Here is a 9,979-nt window from a genome sequence, read left to right on the forward strand (position 1 = left end):
TGAAGCTGGTATTTCTTGCTCTAATTTCTATAATATGAATTTGCCATTACAGAATGACTTTAAAAAAATTACAATTGTTTACTCTACTTTCAATACACCTTTAGAAATCATCATCTTATGGAAGTCTGACTGCCTTAAATTTTGTCTTTTAATCTAAAGGCACTTATTTAACTATCAACTTGTTCTCATTACTCTAAAAGATCATCAGGCCTGTGAGAAAGTACAGGAGATAAGACAAGTATCTCACATGTAGCTGGCCCTAGCATTGAAAATGGTTCCCAAAGCACCTTTAGGAATGATACTGTTAAAGCTAGTCTTAAGTCCCAAGGGTAGCTTCTTTCTGCGGGAGGCAGCCCAGAAAACACCAATGAACATAATATCTCCAGGTCCCAAACCCCTGTCTCAAACCCGGTGAGAGGCCTCCACGCAACCAACATGGTGGCTGATTCCTGCCATGTGGTTGGGCACCCAAAGCCATTATAAAGAACTGCTGCCCTGCTCCTTGCCTTCTTTCGGAGGGAGGCAGCTTAGAGGTCACCAACGAACATAATCTCTCTAGGTCCCAACTCCAGTAAGAAGTCCCCACCCAACCAACTTGGGGATGATTCCTGCAGTGTTATTGGGCACCAGAGAGCCATTATCAAGGACTGCTGCCCTGCTCTCTGCCTGCTCTTTTTGGTGGAGTCAGAGTAGCTGCACAATACAAGCATCACAATGAGAAAACAATGCATCACAATACCATGTATAGAGAATGAAGATGGCTGCTCTGATGACCTGAAAAGTACCAAACAGCTAGGTCTCCTCTCAAAAGGTGTTTAGAGAAGAATTATGGAGGATATTCACAGAGCTAAAAGAAAACATAAAGAGCTTGAGTGGAATACAAATAAGAATCAAAAGGGATAAGAAGATTGAAATTAGAAGAATTCATACTGAAATAACAGGTCTGAAAAACTAGTTTATGAATTGAAAACCTCATTGAAAAGCCTCTCCACTGGAGTAAGGGTGGCTGCAAACAAGGCCAGTGAGTAAAAGGATGAGATGCAGAACAACTCCATACAGCAGAAGAGATTGGAAGAGAATCTTAAAAAATGATCAGGTAATGGATAGACTACTCAAAGAATGCGAACAGATGAAAATAGAAGTCTTTGATAAACTCAACAGAAACAACTGAGGAATCATTAAAGTTCCAGAGACCCAAGAAGACAATATTAATAGGAGGAGTTGGAGGAAGAGTGAGAAGAGGAAGAGGAGAAAGAAGAAGAGTAAGAAGAATAAGGTGAAGAGGAGTAAGAATATTTTGAAGAAGAGTAAGAAGGGGAATGTGAAAAGGAAGAATAAAAAGAAGAGGAGGAAGGAGAGTAAGAAGGCGAAGAAGAGTAAGAAAGGGAAAAAGAGAAAGAAGAAAACTAAGAAGAGGAAGAAGAAAAAGAAGAAAAAAGAAGACAGAAAAGGAAAGAAGAGAAGAGGAGGCTAAGGATGTGGCTCAATTTGCAGAGTAGATGACCTATATATTTCAATGCCTAGATTTGATCCCAAATGATTTTATGTTCATGCTCTATTATTCTCACAACTTGTATGAATTCATATATATGTCTGTATGTATAAAATATGTGATATACTTATGCATGCTCACATCTAATAAAGCAGCTGTAAAACATACAGGTAAGGGTGGGGAAGGAAGGCGGAGGCAGTGGTGTTGGGAATGTTGCACTGGTGAATGGGGGTGTTCTGTTTATGACTGAAACCCAACTACAATCACGCTTGTAATCATGGTGGCTTAAATAAAGATTTTATTAAAAAAAAAAGAAAAAAATACAGAAAAATAAAATGACTACCCTAGAAGCAGTGGGAGGGAGTCAGAGAAACTGGGGACATTGGTGACAGAAAAATTTAGTCCACTGGTGAAAGGTTGTGTATATTCTGTGACTGAAAGTCAATCTTGAGCAATTTTTTGTCCATGGTACTTAAATAAAGTAATTATAAAAATTTAAAAAAATCCCCAAGTGTAGTTAGGTGTGACCCAAAACATTCCCAGAAGCTCTAGGAGGGGAGTGGGAAACCCCATTATTTCCCTTTACATTGTTCCATAATAAACTTCTTTTAAAAATATTACATCACATAATATCTTACTATTAGGCTGTATGCTTCATTTGCCTATAAGCTTAATAAACTTAATGATGTTCTAACTTTAATCATAGAAAAAGTTTCCTGTTGGTTATATTCTCATCTTTATAATAACCTCTAACTTGGAACCCAAGATATAGCCATCCTTCTACATAATCACTGAATAAAAAAATGAAGACCATACCATATATGACACATATACTGACTTTGTATTTGCAGGTGGGTAAAATATGTTTCTGTAAACAGAAATTTATAAAAAATATAAACTGTAATATTAACTTATCTAATTAAAGTGCTTGTATTATTTCTTTTTATTTGTGCCTATTATTTTGTAGTGTTAACTTTAAACTTAATTTAAATATCATGATGGAACAGGACATTTTTAAAATTATATATAATAAGTATTTCCTCATTAGAAATGTAAAAAGGCCTCTGGGAAATGCTCCATATGCTAATTAAAAGTGAAAATTGATCAAATGTTTATATGTAGTTTTGTATTACTTTTCAAACAATGTATGTGAAAAAAATACAAAATAAAGAGCTACCCATTTAAAGCATATCCAACATTAACTATTTCTTTATTGTAGTTTTTTCTCATTGGTTAGAAAAATATTAAAATAAAATTTCTCTGTTATCTAAAGAATAAAATTTTCAAGAAGGTTTGAATATGCTGTTAGTTCAGTTGAAACCTATAAAAATGGAGATGTGTATATACACACACACATATGTGATATGGTTAAGGAAACAGTATAGTCAAATGGTATGAAAATATTTTATTAGAATACCATATGTCACAATTATACCTCTAAGTCTCAAATTGGAGAAGTGTAGAGATACACTATCAACTGAACTTTTGATTTAGTTGTGAAAAGGTTGCATGTAAAAAAGTTTGGGAACTATATATTTTTGGGGGTCAACAGGTATTCTGAAGCTGCCACTTTTAAGCAAAGTTTGAGTAATATTTTTCCAAGGACTTAATTCAATTAATATGAATCAATCTTTGCCATTCTGCATTTGGCTTATATTTTATCAGAAATTTGAAAGCACTCACAAAGATCTGTCAAAATGAAAAACAATTATATGATTCATTTTCTAACAAAAGCTAAAAATACACTGTGAACATGAGAATATGAGACTGTTCTCTCTTGTTTCACTTATGAATCATAAATGACATTTTATGAATGATCAATAAGTTTATGCTAAACAATAAAATGATTTGTACATTTAATTTAAAATTTTATTCAATATAATTAATCTTTAAGGCAAATATAAATAATATGTTTCCAATAAAGTAAATTTATACATAAATGTCCTAGCAGAAGTAATATGTTAAGGAATTTACCTTGCATTCAGCCATCCCAAATTTTATCCCATAAATTCTATATTGTACCCCAAACAATCAGAGGAGTAAACTCTTAGTGCAAACTCCCTCCTCCTAATCCTCCCTCCTTCCCCAAAAGTTAATTTTTACATACATAAATACACTTTTTCTTAATTTAGTAGTCTATTTATATTAACACTTGTCAATCTGATACAGAAAATGTAAATAATTTAGAAATTTCTGAGAATGAAGAGGAAAAAGGAAATAAAATAATAATAAAATAAATAATATATATAAATTAAATAAAATGCATAAAATAATAATTACTTGAGTTATTGCTTAGTATATATATGACTAGCCTAAGGATGATACAATTATAATGGAAAATGCAGAATTTGGAGAAATAATACATCTTTAAAAACATATTTTGGGGCCGGTGAGGTGGCGCTAGAGGTAAGGTGTCAGCCTTGCAAGCACTAGCCAAGGAAGGACCAAGGTTCGATCCCTTGGCGTCCCATATGGTTCCCCAAAGCCAGAGTCAATTTCTGAGCGCTTAGCCAGGAATAACCCCTGAGCATCAAATGGGTGTGGGCCCCCCAAAAAATATTTTGTATTTTTTTAGAATTCATTTTAGTTGAATCACTATGCAATACACAGTTACTAAGGTCATGCTTGAGTTTTAGTCATATAATATTCCAATACCCATCTTTTCACCAAGAGCAAAATTCCTGCTACCAATGTCCAGATTTTTCCATCACCTCGAAGCCTGCCTCTGTGACAGATATTGCTCTCTTGCTCTCTCTCTCTCTCGTTCTCTCTCTCTGCCTCTCTCGTTCTCTCTCTCTGTCTCTCTGTCTCTCTCTGTCTGTCTCTGTCTGTCTCTTTCTGTCTGTCTCTTTCTGTCTGTCTCTCTCTCCCTTTGTTTCTTTTAAGCACTTTAATTTGTAATATTGTTACTAAAAGAATAACAGCGATATCACTTTAGAACCCAGTTCTTCCAACTTCTCCTTCCAAATGTTATTGTCATAAAGGTCCTTTCTCTGTCTTAATTGCACTCTATTACCCTACCATTTTTCCATCCTCACTTTGTGGCAAGCTTCCTATCATGGGTCTTAGCCCTTGTTTCTATTGTATTTACAAATTATTAAGATAAACTTTTATTAATATCACTTAGGAAGTTGATATAAAAATGGTGCTACATATATAACAATTCTTAGTAAGAGAAAAAGATTCTAACATATATTTATAGCAACATTTTAGCTAATAACTTGTTAGTTTTTAAGGTAAATCCCACATTCCTCAGTATGTTAAATAGGGTGGCAGAGTTGAAATTTAAATTATGTACAACCTAAATATATTTTCTTGTTTTATCATGACCTGTCTAGTCATGTAGAGAACTTATTTCTGTTTCAATGCTCAGGGATCACTCCTGGAGCTGTGGGGTACCACATGGGATGATAGAGGTGAAACATAGGTCGGCAACATGCAAAGCAAGTACCATACAAATTATACAATCTCTATGGGCTCACAATCTAGTTATAAGTATAAAGTTAAAAAAATAGACAATATCTAGAGCAGAAAATATATCAGGGATATAATACAAGAGAAAGAAAAATTATATATTGGGCCAGTATGAACTCAGCATTATCAGATGAAAATACAGAAAAATATCTTAGATAGAACTTAATGCAGGAATTTAAGTTTGCCTCTCTATCCTACATTAGATTAAAATGTCCTAGTAAACATTATATGATAGAAGAAAAGATGTTTGCATGTATGTGAGGAGACAGATGGCAATGGTAAGAAGAAAATATTTTATTTGTTTGAAATATTTGAGAAGCTGTGTACAAATGGTGGAAGTTTCTCAATTACTGAAGTATACGTAGCTCCTCTGTTCTCCATGCTGTTATCAATCTATGAGAGGAAAGCACTCTATCTATTGTAACTAAAATTTAATTGACCATAAATTTATTTTTTGTAAACTATTTTGCAGAATTTGTCACTTTATGCAGCACATTTTGGAAAATGCTGGCTTAGGAATTTATCTACACTTCCCCCGGAGTTCTGAAATGATGATTTGAAGTAAGATGAATGTCAAAATATGTGAACAAAAGATTAGAAAAATAATCAAAAGTCTTACCAAAGCAGGTTTTTCAGAGTCAATCAATTTATATCAACTCTATCATGTATAAAAGTGCTATTCTTTAGTTTAACAGTGTATAAATCATCACAAAGATAAAATAAATCAGACATTGTTTTTGTCCCAAATATTTTAATTTATAATAAAATTAAGGATAATTATTCTCTATGTTCTAGTAACTAAAATCTACTTTCAAAATATTCCATAGATGCCAGAGTGGTAGGTCAATTGAAGAACATTTGTAGTTCAGAGTGGTAGGTCATTTTTCTTGCATGTACCTGACCTGAATTCAAATCCTGAGACTTTCTTTGGTCCCCTGACCTAATTAGGAGTAATTCCTGAGATCAGAGCCAGTAGTAAACACTGAACATAATTGAGTATTTTCCCAAAACAAAAAAGAAAAGAAATTTATGAAAAAAATGTGACAGTAAATATTATTACTGTAATTTTATGCTGAATGAATCTTATTACTTTTTGAATATGATTTATATATTAAACATATAAAGTTAGCATCGGTAAATAATCAAGTTAATATTGTGGTAATAATAATAGTGACAATACTGTAAACTGTGTCTATGTGCTAACATACACGATGTTTTACAAAAATAAATAAAATTAGTGCAACAGTGTGAAAATAATACCTGTTCCCTACCCCACAATTTATTTTAGAGAACTATTCTTTCTTATTCTTCCTTTGCTTTATTTGGGGTCTTTCCCAGCAGTGCTTAACCTAGCCATGGTTCTCTATCCAGGAGACTCTCCCAGAGGTGCTCCAGAGACCATATGTCATGATAGAAATATAATAAGTTAAGCGACATGCAGTACAGGTGCCTTAATCTATAGATACCTTTTTGATCCCAACAAAATCATTTTAACACACACTGTGGGGAGTTAAATTCAAAGAATGGAGCAGAGGCTCTGCATACTGCTGGGGTGTCATGTTCGTTCTTCAGAATCACACTTTGTCAAGCCTGCTGGAATGGATCTGATCTTCAAGCCCTGAGCTTGGTGTGGTCCCCAAACTCCAAACCAAAACATAGTTTGGGGCCGTAGTGTTTTAAAGTGAGTAAAGTACTTCCCTTTCAAGTGGCTGACCTGGATTGAATCCTAGGTATCATACATGGCTCATCAACTCCGGCTCTGATTCCTAGGGATCCCTGAGCACAGATCATAGTGTATGCCTGAATACAGCCAGGTATGGTCCAAACTTGAATTACTAAAAATAATTTAACTTAATTAAGATTTTCAGAATAATTTAACTATACATTGCCAACATTCTTTTACAGCATAAGACTAAACTCATAAATCTTCATACAAATAATTTATTGGTGATTACAAAGCAGAGTTAAGTTCTTAGAGAGAGTCAACAGAAATTGCAAGTTTGTTTTTTCACATTGCAGCACTTATGACCAATAAGACCAAATCAGAATGGACATTAAAAGAAATAAAAAAAAGAAGACTCACTCTGTATTAGAAAACAGGAATTCAAAGTGGAGAAAGGACTTGAAGATTCACAGTAATAATAGTTTTGTATGGGTTCTATTTTAGCCTATTGGTAGAATTAAAAAAATCAATTCTCAGATGTTATCTAATTTTTCTATGACAACTTTAGATAACAAATTACTAGCCATATGACTCTGCCCTTCAGAGATTTCCCAATTGAGTGTACAATCTACAAGAATTATCATAAAATATAACATGTTTTATCTCAACCATTACATAATTTTATTTGGTTAATTGTTTATTTATTACAGATTAACTCACATTGACAACAATATAATTATTGAGATAAAGAAATACAAGTTTAGGAGAGAGGCTGGCAGGGGTAAAAAAAATAGAAATACAAGTTTCTCTATAATAAAATGTTTGAAACAAAGGTTTTTGTTTAAGTGACTCATTTTCAATACATGAACTCATCTTCAATACATAAATGTAGGATTATTCCACCTTTGCCTTCATTATTCCCCTGAGAATATATTTGTTTGTTTGTTTGTTTTTTGTTGGGGGGCACACCCGACTCCTGGCTCTGTGCTAAAAAATCGTTTCTGGCAGAAGGGGACCACTTGGGATTCTGAGAATAGAACCCAGGTTGGTCCCTGGTTGGCAGTGTGCAAAGCAAACTCCCTCCAGCTGTGCTATGGCTCCAGCCCCTCTCCTGAGAATTTAAATATTCATATTGGTTCAGTATATGACTGTAGCCAGAAAGTAATTACATGACTGTTAAAAGTAGAATGATAGCTGAAAAAATAGATAACTTCATGGTAAAAGGCCAAAGAATGTTTGATGAGCAATTAGAATCTTTCATATTTCACCTTTCTTGACATAAAATGTCTGTTTTTACCTGTTGATCTTATATAATAGATTACCTTTTCCCAAGCTATGTCAGGAATGATGAGGTCATCAAAATATCTGCAGAGAAATGATTTAATACCAGAAAAAATATGGTCTAAAAATTTTACAGAAAGGGAAGAAAGAGCAAATGTCAGGGAGAATTGCTGCTTACTTTAGCAAAATCAGGAAGTTTTTGGTTTGAAGGAGCCTCTTTCATTATCGCAGTTGTCTGGAGCACTAGTAATTTGTATGTGCTCACTTAAAAGCTGCTCAAAATGCATGCCTGCTCTCTCCACAACCATCTTTTCTCATGAAAGCATCTCTTATTATTTGGCGGAATCCAAACCAGATCTTTCTGACAAGAGAGGCTGAGAAGTATAATTTCCAAGAGTTTTTCTTCTATAGTACAGAAGCAAGCTAAATATAGCATAAGCAATTGCAAGGTAGTAATAGAAGGCATTAGGAACTAGAAAGAAAAAAAAATCCCATTGCATCTTTGTAGTCATTGTCAGGTCCTAGGTCTTGTAGAGATCAATAACTTATTGTTCTTTATTGGCTTGGTATCTTATACTTGAAAGATGAAACATTTTCTGCTTCTTTCACTCACTCCCTAACGATGTAGCCAAGATAATGCCTTCATAGTCCATATTGGAAAGAGGAAGAATGGAAAACATACAAGGTCATGGTGAATCATAATAATTTAGGAATTCTGTGTGGTATGAAATATGGCAGACTTCTCATCTTGATGAAAACTGCTACTTTGTGCTATGCGTTACTTTCATATTCTCTTTGGCTCCTGTCCCTGCCTTCTTCAGAAGCAAATCATACAATCTAAATCCCCAATGACCAAAATATTTTTGAAAGAGAACGTTTTCCAGGAGCTATTTCGTGACCTCTGCAATTGCTTTTCAGGTAAAAAAGAAAAAAAATATAAGCATAGTCTATTGTTATTACAGACAGCACAATATTCTTAAAATAAGAATGTACTGAAATAAATTTTTTCTAATAAATTCATTATGTCAGGCTTCAAATCTGAATAGTTTTCCTTTAGTATGTTACCAATATGATTTATTGCCAAGCATGCCAGTCTTCTCACCAGTCTTTTAAAATGTAAAGGAGTGACCATGCCCATGAATCATAAGGATATCTGTGTGTTATCTAAAAGAAATCAAAGAGAGAGAGATTATGAAGACCACTGATTAAATCTAATCTCTAACCAAAGGCTAGATCTTGAGTTTTTGTCACTCACAATTTTTTCAATCTCATCTCTTACCATTTACAGATTAAATAATCAGTGTTTCCAATTTCCATGGTGTATTTATGGCCCCACTCTACTCACATTTGATTATATGTTTAAACTGCAGATTCCTCTTTTAACTGATCTCTATATGGAATCCTTTTACAGATAAATTATTTTAACTTCCTGCATCCTCATAATATGCCCTTAGAAATTCAATAGGCATGTGGATTGAAGCAGATGATTAATATTAACATATATATCATTTGTTTAAATTTTTCATGAGTAGCCTGCAACTCCATTAGCAAAACTACATTAAATGACAATATAAACAACCTCACATTGTCAGCTATTTAAAGCCAAAATGTTTTATTTCTAATTCTTTATGTATGGACAGGTTTCAAAGTAGGCTAATTTTCAGCTACTGATCCAGAGTCCCAAAGTTTAATTGTGCTTGAACATATATACAGAGCTTAACATGATTCCCTATGATTTGGTAGAGAAGAACGATGATAAAATATCATTGCTGTGTATGTCCATATTTATTCCATGTGACAGAATATAGTTATTTGACATTTCTGATTAACAATATTAAAATATAGTGATTTATACAAAAGAAAATAAATGTATTTGAGAATGGGGCTGGAGTAATAGTACAACAGTAGGACATTTGCCTTTGAGTTCAATATTCAACATCCCATCTGGTCCCCCGAGATGGGTCTGACATCCCATCTTTCCCCCTATAAAAAGTTGCTCAGTTCTATTAGCAGCATCCAAGTGATCAGCATGAAATTAAACGTAAATGGTATAAAAAATGTCCATAAAT

At 33.6% G+C, this 9,979-nt stretch overlaps 1 pseudogene; it reads right to left on the bottom strand.

The window, feature by feature from the left end:
* Positions 1–8,133, bottom strand: part of LOC126032584 (serine palmitoyltransferase 1-like) — a 52,164-nt pseudogene extending 44,031 nt beyond the window's left edge.
* Between the last annotated feature and the right edge of the window lie 1,846 nt (positions 8,134–9,979).

This window comes from Suncus etruscus, chromosome 16 (genome assembly GCF_024139225.1).
Source record: "Suncus etruscus isolate mSunEtr1 chromosome 16, mSunEtr1.pri.cur, whole genome shotgun sequence".
Classification (NCBI taxonomy): Eukaryota; Metazoa; Chordata; class Mammalia; order Eulipotyphla; family Soricidae; genus Suncus; species Suncus etruscus.